Source organism: Sitophilus oryzae, unplaced genomic scaffold, assembly GCF_002938485.1.
Source record: "Sitophilus oryzae breed Bouriz unplaced genomic scaffold, Soryzae_2.0 scaffold_1502_pilon_pilon, whole genome shotgun sequence".
Lineage (NCBI taxonomy): Eukaryota > Metazoa > Arthropoda > Insecta > Coleoptera > Curculionidae > Sitophilus > Sitophilus oryzae.
Genome location: NW_022146173.1, coordinates 951,826 through 965,817, shown reverse-complemented (window position 1 = coordinate 965,817; position 13,992 = coordinate 951,826). Strand labels below are relative to the sequence as shown.

Sequence of the window (13,992 nt, the reverse complement as noted above, 5' to 3'; positions counted from 1 at the left end):
AATTACAAACGTGAATTCTCGGTATTATATTATTGTTTATGACTTTTTTAAATTCGATATCGGTTTGCTAATACAATTTTGTTTATGAACGATAATTGTATATATTATTTATATTTTGTCTCCTGGCTTTGAAAAATTATTTTCAAAACTACAGTGCTAATCAGAAAATATGTAGTCAGTCTCTATGTGAAGTATTTTGTTTGAAAGATAATATAGTTTTCAATTAAGAATTTTTGCTCTAAGAGATCGATATGATAGCACCTGCTCCATTGCAGATTAGTGGTTTGAAGAACATGAAAGGGCAATTTTTTTCTTATCGTCCGCAGTGAGTCCTGCATTTTACTTCTGAACATCGGCGTAATCGTCTGTTTGCCCTGATTCATTAAAGGCAATATAATAGCCCAATGCTACATCCTTGAAGTAGTGAAGCCACATAATATATGAGATTCCATACTTTCGCACCATCCAAAACCCCATCAAGCAACTTGTGGCAAGACTATGCCACGATCGGAGTGTTTGGGCCGAGAGCTAAATACTCCGAACCAATGGGCACTTACCCTAGTATCCTACAGGCAGAAATCTACGCTATCGAAAGATGCGTACAACTTATCTTAGATAGGAACTATCGGAAACAAGAAATAGCCATCTTGTCTGATAGTCAAGCAGCGTTAAAAGCGATCAACTCAGTATCAATCAATAGAAAACAAAGTCCTCCTACTCTGGGTGCCTGCTCACCAAGGGATAGAAGGCAATGAAAAAGCAAATAATCTAGCTAGGAAAGGAGCGAACACTCCACTAACTGGACCAGAACCGTTCTGCTTTCCAAGTGGTAACCAACTCAAGGCGGAACTCAAGAACTTGGAAGATTCCATTCTCAACCTGGAATGGAAATCTTGCAACGGTCTAAGACACTCGAAGAAGTTTCTGAGGGCTTATGATCAAGAAAAATCACAGATCTTTCTGGGTTTAAGTAAGAACAATCTTCGGATTGTCACGGGGTTTTTAACAGGACACTGTCTCCTCAATGAACACCTCAGTAGATTGAAACTAAGAAGAAACGGCGAATGCAGATTCTGTGGGGAAGATGGGGAAACACCAGTACACCTCATCACTGAGTGCGCCGAGACGACAACCATTCGTGCCATGAATTTTGGTACGACTGATATTGGAGATGGAGAACTACCCTCTATAAAACCGTCCCAGATACTGGCTTTTGTCAAAGCCCTGGGACTGTATGATGAGTTATGACTCAAGAAAGGGGGACACAATGGATCTGTAAGGTCGCAGTGATTAACCCCCCTCCCACTCATTCTAAATTCTAAAAAATTCTAATACCACAAGTTGCTCGAGCATCAATAGTCTTTGTGAATCAGTACTATTAATGAGTTGGCAAATGTCCGCTTAGTGCTCCAGTAATAGTACTTCGAAGAGAGCTTCTGAAAAAGTCATTGTTGTTTCCTTATTAAGGTACTGCGGGAACAGCAAAATTTCTTTAGCCCATTTGCAACTGTCTATCCGAGTAAGTACTTCTTAAAGTTTTATAGTACTTCTTAAAGTTTATTTTTAGCCTTTGGCCCCATCATCACTCTGCGACATGTTTTATTAGGGTACAGGTTAAAAAATATTTTAATCGGCTGTCCTCTCAGCCAAGCTGTCAGCATTTTTTGATACATTGGTCATGTGCTCCAGCTCAACGTGTTCATGTTACCACTGGGACCTCCATGAATACCTATATGATGACATGGTCCTATACAGACCGATTATAGGTAAAAGAGATTGTCTACTAGATGATCTTATAGATCTATTGTGTCCCCATCTCTTGAGTTATAACTCATTATATAGGGTGCTACAAATTCGAGGTACGAGCGTAATAGATCCGAACATGGTTAAATTGGGGCAAAGTTGCGCTTTGGGATGTTCACCAAGATGCCACCAAAAAATTTTAAAAATTTCAAGGATTGCTGAGTTTTTTGAAAAAAAAAACGGATTTTTTTGAAAATAAATTTTATTTTTTCCTGTTGTTACTTTTAAGAAAATCTAAAAACTAATTACACATTCTCATAGCCACTTTATTAGAGCTATCTGATAGTATTTTTACATTTTCAAATTGACTGATAATTTGTGAGATACAGAGGCCAACTTCATTTTTTTAAATACGGACCTGCATTTTTTATTTCCGGTTTTGAAAGAACTCGGTCTCCTGAGTACAATGATATGCCACACTTTATATTTTTTTACCTTAACAACAAAAAAACTATTTAATTATTATTTAAAATAATTTCAAGTCCGACTCTGTTTTTTTTAATTATTTACATTTAATAAGGAAAAACGAGCCAATTGGAAGATTCAAATTAATTATATTCAGGTCAGTAATTTAAAGATATTATTTTTAACTTTTTTTATTGTAAATTTGAAATCTCAGTGTGCGATCTAATAATATGCGTAATATTCATCGTAGTTATTATAAATAAACCAACTTCTACAAACTAGTTTCTAATGCTCTACATGTTCGAAAGGGTTACCACCCTCCCGAGCACCCTCCCTATTGCACAAATTTATTTTTTGTTCAATTTTATTTATAGCTCTTTAAACTTTCTTCTTATACTTCCGAAAGTATTTTGTACTCTTTATTGTAAATGTTGAGATGTATTGATTTCACTTTTAGAAATGACGTGAAGTAATGTATTCATTTGTGTATTATTTTTTATTATTTTATTGCATTTGAGCAAAGTGAGAAAGATAGTCAAAACTGTAATGGATCTATTAACAGGTGTGCAGAAGCTGAATAGGTATCTAAAGCTGATGGTAAAAGTTATTAGACTAAAGCATATGACAGGAGAATGTAACCTAGATATCAGAAGGACACAATAGCTACCACAAAAATCTAAATAATCTAACCTAACCATTCCTTCCTTTTTAATCCTTGCCATACCATATCACATCATCGCAAGACAGGTAAAAAATTACTCTTTTTTAAATTAGTCTTTTAAAAATTTTCACACAAAAACCCTGTCAAAAAATGTCATACGATTATTTTACTTCTTCTTGAACATGGATAAAATTTATTAAAAGTAATAAAAAATACTATATGATATACGGCAATGATGTTTCGCATGTTGAGGGCTAATAAAAACTATAATACAAACCACAGTAAAGACGCGTTTCTTTAGATACACCTTACAAAACTTTAGACTTCATAAGCACAGTATTTCAAAAATAAGTGTTGTTCAGAATTTCGCTTATTTCCATAAACATTTGGATTTCTGAGGAATGTCTTTGTTTCATGCTGATAACATTATCTTTAATAAACATTATTATATTATATTAAAAAGTTTAATAAACTTGGAAGACTAAACCTTCCATATCATCATCATCATCATCATCATGTTTAGCTTGCTTTTAAGTCAAGCAGCGTTAAAAGCGATCAACTCAGTATCAACCAATTCGTAATTGGTCAAAGAATGCATAGAGAAGCTGAATAAATTAGGCAAAGAAAACAAAGTCCTCATGAAAAAACAACTGATCTAACAAGAAAAGGAGCGAACACTCCACTAACTGGACCAGAACCGTTCTGCTTCCCAAGTTCCCATTACATCTCAAAAACTTGGAAGACTCCATCCGCAACCTGGAATGGGAATCTTGCAACGGTCTAAGACACTCGAAGAAGTTTCTGAGGGCTCACGACCATGAAAAAACAAAGATCTTCCTGGATTTAAGTAAGAACAATCTTCGGATTGTCACGGGGATTTTAACAGGCCAATGTCTCTTCAATGAACACCTCGGTAGATTGAAACTAAGAAGAAACGGCGAATGCAGATACTGTGGGGAAAATGGGGAAACACCAGAACACCTCATCACTGAGTGCGCCGAGACGACAACCATTCGTGCCATGAACTTTGGTACGACTGATATTGGAGATTGAGAACTACCCTCTGCAAAACCGTCCCAGATACTGGATTTTGTCAAAGCCCTGGGACTGTATGATGAGTTATAACTCAAGAAAGGGGGACACAATAGATCTGTAAGGTTCGCAGTGAGTAACCCCCCTCCCACTCATTCTAATTCTAAAAAATCATCATTATCATCATTATGTCACAACCAAACCCAACCTCAAAAATCTAATCTAATCCTTGCTTCCTTTTTAATCCTTCCCATATCACATCATCGCATGGATTTCGATAAGACAGGTAAAAAATGAACCAAGCCCATTATTCAGATCGACACGAGCAGTTCTGTCCGTACGAACGAAGACGGAAGACCTAGCGAAGAATTCGGAAGCGCACCGATCATTTGACATACATCTGGCCCGCTGTTCGCCAATCTCTTCCGATCGTTGTGGGGCCGCAGGTGAAGGAACGCGCCGAAGAGAAGAAGAAGAAGCAGAAGAACGGGCCGGCGACGGCCGTCGTGCCCGCTCGGGCAAGGTCGGTCTTTAACGGGACGGACGTGAAAGTCAAAGGCCGAAATCGGCGGTCGAGGCTGCCGTGGCCGCGGGTCAAGAGCCTCGCGCGCGGTCAAATCCGGCGACGGGCGCGGACGTGTCAATGGACATGGGGGATAGTCATGGGAGGATCCGTCTCATTCGGAAATGTCTAAATAGACGGACCGTCTGCGAAATTCCATCAAGGTTCGATAGTTTTTTCCACAGCAACTGTTAAAATTGCCTTATATCTATCAAAAATAGTAGATAAAATAGTACTTTAACCCCAAGCTTTGAATAAGAAGACTAAGGAAGGAGCATATCAAAAATCTTAGGTACACCGCGATGGGCCTCAAATATGGCCGACTTAAATTCCGGTTTATCAGTGTCGTTCTAATTTTATTTAAAAAATGTAAAACTATGATGTAGGGTAGACGTGGGGTAGACTCAATAATTTGTTGTTTTATTTTACGTTGTGAATAAATGTTGGTAGTTATTAAAATTGTTATAAAATATATAATTCTAATAAAAATAGATAAGTTATAATAAGTATTTATTAACACAAACATCCGATACGCTACTGAAGCAGGTAAGTCAAATTAACGTATCTAAATTCTTTGACATCTAATCTTTGACAAGTAATAAATAAAAGCTAAAATGCAAGAAAAATATATAATTTAGTTAATTTAAGTGAATTTCATAAATGATCGGTTTACTACACGTATGTATATTATATAGTCACTTACTAGCGAAAAGTTGTTCCATTATTTCACTGAATTTTTGCCGAGATCTACCGCACGCTACACAACCAACTATTTTAGAGTCTTTTTCGATAAATCGCGATAGTGTCACTGTTAATTTAAGTTCTGCCACAATTTCCATCTAGATTTACTACCTTTATACAACTATCAGTAGTAGAATAAATAATAAATAACATAAAATAAGCTCCATAAAGACTGACAAATCCACAAAATTTCAAATCAAATTCAAATGTGTCAAATGAATCGTCAAACAGAACTGTCAAGGATCCCCACCCTAGAGAGCTTTTATGGTGCCTTTTCCGCCCACCATGCATGAATACATGGATAGCATTATGCTCCTTCCTTAGTCTTCTTATTCAAAGACCCGAAGGGTAGATTATGATACTTTAACAGCGAGGATAGGTTACAAACTTTATTTCTTCTCGCACGTTTTTTAATTGCTTCCATTTTTGAAAATGTTTGTATTCCTTTTCATAAGTTATTCGGGATTTAAATGAAAGTAGTTTGGATATGACGTTTGTCGCCTCAGCCAAAACTAATATCATGTGCACCCGCCGGAAGATCACAACAATACTATAAAAATCGGAGAAGAACTATTGGAATATATAGCGGAATTCAATTACCTCGTCAGTTTGATTGCGGAAAAGGCCAATATAGACTCTGAAATTCAGCAAAGGATTAGCAGCGCCTCAAGAACATTCTGGAAAATAAAAGACGGGGTTTTCTACAATCATGACTTGAGCACAAAAACGAAACTTGCAGCAATAATAATCACCACCATGTTACCACCAAAAAATGTCATACGATTATTTTACTACTATGTATTTGAACTTGGATAAAATTTATTAAAGGCAATGGAAAAATACCGAGATACGGCAACGCTGTTTCGCACATTGAGGGCTAAAGCCTGATTCCCATTAGACTCATAATCCAAACCACAATAAAAACGCGTCTCTTAGACACACCTTACAAAACTTTAGTTTTCATAAGCACAGTATTTCAAAAATGAGTGTTGATCATAATTTCACATATTTCCATAAACATTTGGATTTCTGAGGAATGTCTTTGTTTCATGCTGATAACATTATCTTTATTAAACATGGTTTATTTAAGTATTAAATTTAATTCAAAGAATCATTTTTATTAAGAATTGTGAATATATTTTGAATAACCATTAACATGAATTTGGTAATTAGCATAGTTATACCGGGTGAACATCCATTTTACCTTTTTATCCTGTAAACTAGTTAGAGTAGATAATTCAATGGAGTTATTGACTTGTTCCACTGCGATATTTACAGATCTATTGTATTCTTTTTCTGGTCACTAGATTACATCCTCCAGTCCTATCCTTTTTAAAAAGTCTAATAAACTTGGAACACTGAAGCCTCCATATAGTTAATGCTTAATGTCCCCCTCCAAGCTTAATGTCAAAGGCTCATTGCTTGATACATAGAACTGCACACTGTCGTCAGGCTATCGCACTGACATAGAATTTATACTGCAGTTTCTTCTTATGAGTGTCAATATATGCACATGGCAATGTGCAGATATTGTAGAATGTAGGCCTTGTTAGTAACCCACTACAGTCTCCCTGTCTCTGCTTATTAGGGCTGCCGTAAATTTTAGCGAATATTGTACTATGAACTGTTTTCCTTGTCTCTGCACTGGTGAATTATTGTAACTAATTTGAGAACAGTTTTGTGGTCATTCTTGTAACTAATTGTATAAAGTTGAAATCCGGTTCCAATATGTAGTTGATCAAAGCATAGATTTTCCTTAAAAAAAAGTCGAAAATCGCTGCCTCATAAAGTATATGATCTTATTCACTCGAACATTATTAAATTTGGTCTAGGTTTTAAAAATCTTAGTAAAGCACTCAATATTTTGGGATTAATATTTGTATTGCAGATATTGATTTACATGGAGTTCTTTTTGGGGTTGTTCTAATCTGCACTTTTTCAAATATATTTTATAAATTTGAATTTTCTTAAAAGTAGTATCGTACATCTATGATGCCTATTAGCTAAACAAAAACTCACACAACTCATACTGATATTAAATATTTAGCATTTTGGGTTACAGAGTGTTGTCTTCCTCTAGGAGATGCGAGACCTTGTCGTTGGTGGGGAAGCTCCTAGCATCTGCTAGGGGAATCTCCTCTGGCACTTTAGTTGGGTCTAAGGAACATCTCATTGTCTTGTCCCTGCATGGCTGTAGTGTCGTGAAAAGGGAATTGCTCCCAGACGTATAATGATGCCGGATGGGACTATCCTGTCCGTCATACCAGGCACCCTCTACTCTCTGTAGTCATGTATCTCGGAGAGAGGGTGTGGGGGGTCTTAGCTTATCCGAACCAAGAGGAGACAACCTCACCAAAAACCTAAATCCTGTGATGGCGGGATCAAGTCAAAGGGATGCGTGGCTAGACAGCCACTAGCCTCTCTCTACATGCGAGGCTCTGTAGAAGTGGACCGACTAACCCTTGCAGTGTAATTGACCTCAAATCCAAGAAGGCAATAGAGAAAGGAATATATATCCTCTATTATGGGTTCGGGATAACACCGGTATCAGGTCTAAGAAGAGTCAAAGTTAAAGTGGTGGAGAAAATGGAGACAGATCCTCCAGCCTCCACCTCACGGGTACCTCAGCCTGAGACAAGCTCCTCGACTATGAAGGGCACGGAGTGTATATCCTTGCAGGAGGTAGATGTCCACTCCTCGGAGGATGAACATCTGTCATCAGAGGAGGATGGGAAATACCCAGCTCTCCTACAACAGAAAGATCTCCATGTATGTTGAGTTATAATCTGTCTGACGAGTTATAACTCAAGAAAGGGGAACACAATAGATCTTTAAGATCGCGGTAACCCCCCTCTTTCTCATTCTACATTTTACAGAGTGTCGCCCGGCCTAGAGTATATTTCATCAATAAATATTTTGATTTTTCAATATTGTAAGCCTAAACTAACTTCTGTATTATAATGTCTGAATTTGAATATTCAAACAAACATTTCAAGTTTAGTCTCTAAACTATCCAGTTTCATCTTTAAACTCCCTAAAATATTTATGATATTCATTCATACTTCGCTGCAATCAGCTGATCAGATGTCCTAAGCTAGAGCAAATACCAAATATATTTCATCAGATTCATATTAAGCTACCATACACGGTAAAGTCGGTTTATCATAAGAAATGTAATAACCTCGGTAATAACATAATAATGATAATACAAAGTAAAGCAAAATATTTACATATACATTTATACTGAAATAACGTTTCATTCTGGAGCCCTATCCATATCGAAAAAAAAACTTCAAGTACTTCCAGATATCGTAATCACAGAAAAACAACAATACAATAATAACATTACAACCAGAACAACAATACATCTTTATTGTTAGAATATCCTAAAACACAACTTTCATATCTTCAGAGTTCTGTGACCTGTTTATCAACAGTTTAAGTATCTACCTCAGTTATAGTCTCAGTTTCTCCCCGAACCTCTAGCAATTCCACACTGGAAGAAAGTTTGTCAAAAACTCAATTTCAGATCCGTACAGAATTCAATTTATTCTAGCACTAGCGCACTTAGTTATCACCACCGTTATTGTTGCTAATCACGAAACGACAACAAAATCTCGTCGAAGCCGTATATGTAAATCCCGGAAAACGGTGACACGCACGCAAAAACTCACTCGTCCGTCACATGATCGCCGCGCCGATACAGGGAGAGATGGAGTGACCGGCCGTGTGTCAACAGGCAGGAAAAACGGAGCTGGTGTGAAGTCGACCAAATAACGGCGACGACTGGCCGACACGAACGATACCGACAAGAATCGGAGGCGGGCCGAACCGATACGCCGGGCGACGTTGCCGGTTGTCGGGGGGATCCAGACGGATCGGTACGGATTTCCAGGGAACGAGTTAAAGAACGAACGTACGAGGGCGGATTGGAAAGTTTTCGATATCGCAATGATACAAGACGTTTCTCTTTACAAATTATCTTTATTTTTGTAGTGTCTGGCTTCTTATGAGGTCACACACTTCCCTTGGCAATACTCATACTTTATCAACTCGTCCAGATTTTAGTTGGCAGCAAAATATTGCTTCTTTTTCTTAAATCACCGTCTAATGGGCACCTACCCCAGCATCTTACATGTAGAAATCTACACCGTGGTCCTTTTCTGATCTTTAGGTTACATTCTCCAGTCCTATCCTTTTCACAAAGTCTAGCAACTTCGAGACTAAACTCTCCATGCAACTCCCTGGCAATTGTCTATCATTGCCTATTACCGAGAAGCGCACATTTGAACATGGCTTCGTTTATCAACTTCATTAGCTTTAGATGCCTATTCAGCTTATAATGCCCTGTTAGTAGACCCACTGCAGCTTTGACTGTCTTTCTGTCTACAACTGTAAGAACTCTATTTTTCTATGCTACGTTTTCTTTATCTGACGTAATAACAAACAGACATTTCAAAAGCCGGAGCGCAATGGAATTTCGAACGTAAACAAAAACAAGCCTAAAATTCATGGTACCTGCACTTTTCAAAAAGGTTTCAAATAACACTCAATACAGTATCGCCGTCTAAAACAGTATTAGACACCGTCAGAGAAAGAAGTGGTACGCGCTTATTAAATTAAAACTATTAAAGTTTCTGAAATTTAATTAAGATTTTGTGGTAGTTCTGAGTTCCATTGCAGTGCCGAATAAGAACTTTAATTAAGGTGGGTTTATTTTATCTCACTGAGCAACTAGTTGGTTACTGTTTATTGTTTTTATTGAGATATATTATATTTCTGAATCTCAGATAAATTTTTAAGATATTTGATTGAATATAAAGAAAAGATAATTTGCAGATGATAATATTCAAGTATTTCTTTATAGTGAGTTATTTATAATTTGTCTATGTGACTTTAACAGAAGATAAGAATATATTTGTGTATAAATATTATCAAATTGATCTTGATTGAATCATTTTTATTTTACTTTATTATTTTCTATAGTTAGCCTTGAATATTAATTAGTCCTGTAGCGTAGTTAGCTTTGCCAAGTCCCGTAGCGTAATTAGCTTTGAAGAGTAGTTAGCCCCGTAGTGTAGTTTGACTATTACCTTGTGTATTTTTTTGATAGCCTGTGTGGCTTGTTTTTTTTTAGCCTGTGTGACTTGTTTTTTTAGCCTGTGTGGCATTTTGATAGCCTGTGTGGCTTGTTTTTTTAGCCTTTGTGGCATATTTTTTAATAGTCTGTGTGACTAGCCTGTGTGCCTTATTTTTAATTTTAAGTAGACCGCTTGAAAAAAAAATTTGGCCCTTACACAACTTATCTTAGATAGAAACTACTTATCCGATGGACTTATCCGTCATCTTATCCGATGGAGCAACACTAAAAGCGATCAACTCAGTAATTCGTTGTCAGTAACTACTCTGGATGACAGTTCAAAAGGCAATCAAAAATCAAACCATCTAGCTAGAAAAGGAGCAAACACTCCACTAACTGGACCAGAACCCTTCTGCTTCCCAAGTGGAAACCAACTTAGGTGGAAGCTCAAGAATCTGGAAAACTGCATCCGTAACCTGGAATGGGAATCCTCCAACGGTCTAAGACACTCGAAGACATTTCTCAGGACTTACGGCCGAGGAAAATCAACGATTTTCCTTGCCTTAAGTAAGAACAATCTTCGGACTGTCACGCGGTTTTTAACAGGAAACTGTCTCCTTAATGAACACCTCCAAGCTAAGAAACAGCCGGCGAATGCAGACTGTGAGAAAAATGGGAAACACCTCAGAGGAGAGACTGTATGATGAGTTATAACTGAAGAAAAAGAGGCACAATAGATCTGTAAGGCTTCGGGTTGAAGTTTGATTTTTGTGAGAGAAATCCGATCGTCGGGGACTCCACGCGTATCTGCCGTCTGTGTAGTGTGCAACTTATTGGCGGCTGTTCCGGAGACACTTCCTGCTGGTTGTGAATCAGGGCTGCTTATGAAGGATTAGTCTCCTGGAGCAACCTATGGTCGTCGAAGTATTTATATGAAACACAGACCAATTTCAGTATAGGGATTAAATAGCCGGTTTTCTTCGCATCGATATACAGTATACCACGTGCATGGAGTTCCAGAACACAATAGTTCCTGTGGCCCCGTTGGACACCATAAAACCCTCGTTGAGATAATATTCAGCTCTAATTATTTCTTTTTGGTTAAAACCTACCTCTAACTTAATTCCTAAAAGTTGTGACAGCCGTCCATGCTCTGAATTAAAGCTTTTTTTCTAAGGCAACCATTATTATTTATGGTTTTCTATGCACTAAGCAACCATTCGTGCCATGAATACCATTCGTGCCATGAATTTTGGTACGACTGATATTGGAGATGGAGAACTACCCTCTATAAAACCGTCCCAGATACTGGCTTTTGTCAAAGCCCTGGGACTGTATGATGAGTTATGATTCAAGAAAGGGGGACACAATGGATCTGTAAGGTCGAAGTGATTAACCCCCCTCCCACTCATTCTAAATTCTAAATTCTAAATGCACTAAGTGGCTGCTAATAACCGAGGACTCCAGTGACAATCCATAGAGCTGCTGTACTAGTGTTGAAGTTTTGTTTAGTAGTAACATCTTTTATTCAGAGTTCATAGAGTATGATATCGTGGCGCCCTTACAATGTCTTTGAACCCCGATCGCCCGGCTGTTACAATTAAAAAGCCAGCGGCCTCGATTCGTCACTCCCCAGCCTTCTTTGACACAGTTATTTTTTCGACCGTATAGTATATTATTTAGTTTTTCATATATATATTTCTTTATCACTCAAAGCTATTTACAGCAACATTAGAAGAAATCTTCCTTCAACTGGACTGGACCAACAAAGGATTAAAAATAGATGGAGAATATCCATCTAAGATTCGCTGATGACATAGTCCTAATTGCCAACAGTCTTGAAGAACTACAAGCACAAATTAATGAACTAAATACAGCCAGCAATAAAGTGGTTCTCAAAAAGAATTTAGTAAAATTTAGTAAAAACTAAACGAATGTACAACGAACTAGTGAAAAAAAAAGACATTCTAATAAATAACGCAACACCGGAAATAGTAGAAGAATACTCGTATATATATTTGAGACAACTAATACACAGGACTTTCTAGATCTCTACTACCAGAAATTAATAGAAGAATTAAGTTAGCATGGAGTACTTGTGGAAGAAACTCAATCATATTCAAGTATAGAATGCCACTTTATCTAAAGAAGAACACATGGATCAATGTGTACTACCAGTCATGACCTATGCATACGAAACCTGGACACTTAAAATGGATATAAGGAAATTGCAGGTCGCACAACGTTCAATGGAACAAAATATGCTGGGAATATCCAAGAGAGACTGTAAAAGAATAGAGTAGATACGACAGAAGACCAAGATAAGAGATGTCATCCACAGAGTCAAATCCCTCAAATGGCAATGGGCAGAACACCTGGCAAGAAGAACGAACAATAGATGGACCACAAAAATTACAGCATGGTACCCACGAGGAATTAAAAGACCTAGAAGAAGACCGAACCTGAGTTGGAATCATGATATTAGGAAATTAGCAGGGATAACTTGGGCCCGCATAGCCAACAATGGGCCCAATTACAAAGAGAGTATCTAAATATGCGAGGGAAGCTACACCATAATTGAAAATTGGAATTCAGTAGAGTATAGAGTAAGAGACCGCCATTATTGTAATCAGAAAGCGTAATAATACAGAAGCGTGTAACTTAGTGTGTGTCTTTTATTAGACTAGAGATCTGAGAACATAAGTAAACTAATTTTAAATCTTGCGAATTAAAGTGAACAGAGATCTTTCAACACATGACAACATTGTCGGCCGATTTGGTGAACGATCGGGGGTGGCTAAGGGCTGTTCCGACCTACGCCGAATGTCGACGACGTCCTACGTCACAGGGGCGACGGCGACGCTCGCAAAATTTATCCGTCGCGGCGCCGAGCTATTTTCGGACTAGAAACAAATGCGGAGGTGGGGGTAACCAGTGTCGCGTACGACAACAAATTAATCAGGCGCAGAATGCAACTAAAATATTACTAAAAATTGAAAAATACATCATAACGAATGTAATGTTACAGAAAATTGTTACTGTTACAATACCTCAGGAGCTTGGAACACCTTCAAAAGGAAAATTGCATTCCTCCAGCTTCCAATGGATGACATACCAAGAATGTACAACTTTAAATATATCTCTCTATAATATTGGGCAAAAAAAATTATTTGAAGAGAGAAACGCTTGCTCACCAGTTAAAAAACCATGCAATAACGTGGTATACCGATGCTTCCAAAACCAAAGTAGAAACAAGGATAGAAATATTTGGGCCGAAAATTAAATACTCTAAACCAATCTGGAAGGATGCTGGGGTGCCCCCTTCCCCCTTCGGGGGATTGCCCTTACGGCTTGGCCATTAAAAATAAGTGAAACAAACAGGCTAGTTGTTAGATTTCTTTCTGGTGTATGTGCGTAAGTGAAGAAAAGCGTTTAACTAGTACTTGTGGACAATTTCGTCAAATAAATTGCCGGACATAATTATTGGGGCAAGTAAAATTTTAGGGTAAATTTAAAGTTGAATGTCTCTTGAACTAAAAAAGATTTTGGGATGCGGTTTGGACCAGGTTTTAGATGAATCTATTGTGATTAAGATGCTGATGTGGTTTTCGAAAATATATTTAGCGAATTCTCGTATACAGGGTATTTCATAAGAGTGTGAAAATTTGATTTGATCAAGAATCTTTTTTACCGCAAATGTACAATTTT

General features: G+C 37.5%; 1 protein-coding gene across 5 annotated transcripts in view; it reads right to left on the bottom strand.

The window, feature by feature from the left end:
• LOC115878225 (protein alan shepard) overlaps nucleotides 1–13,992 on the bottom strand; it is a 225,268-nt gene that overhangs the window by 90,250 nt on the left and 121,026 nt on the right. Inside the window, exon 1 of one of the 5 annotated variants that reach the window (XM_030894649.1) lies at nucleotides 8,655–8,977. The exons of the other annotated variants lie outside the window; for them this stretch is intronic. The gene's annotated coding sequence lies outside the window, so the exon portion shown is untranslated. Of the gene's footprint in view, nucleotides 1–8,654; nucleotides 8,978–13,992 lie in introns of those variants that run through there. 5 annotated transcript variants of the gene reach the window in all.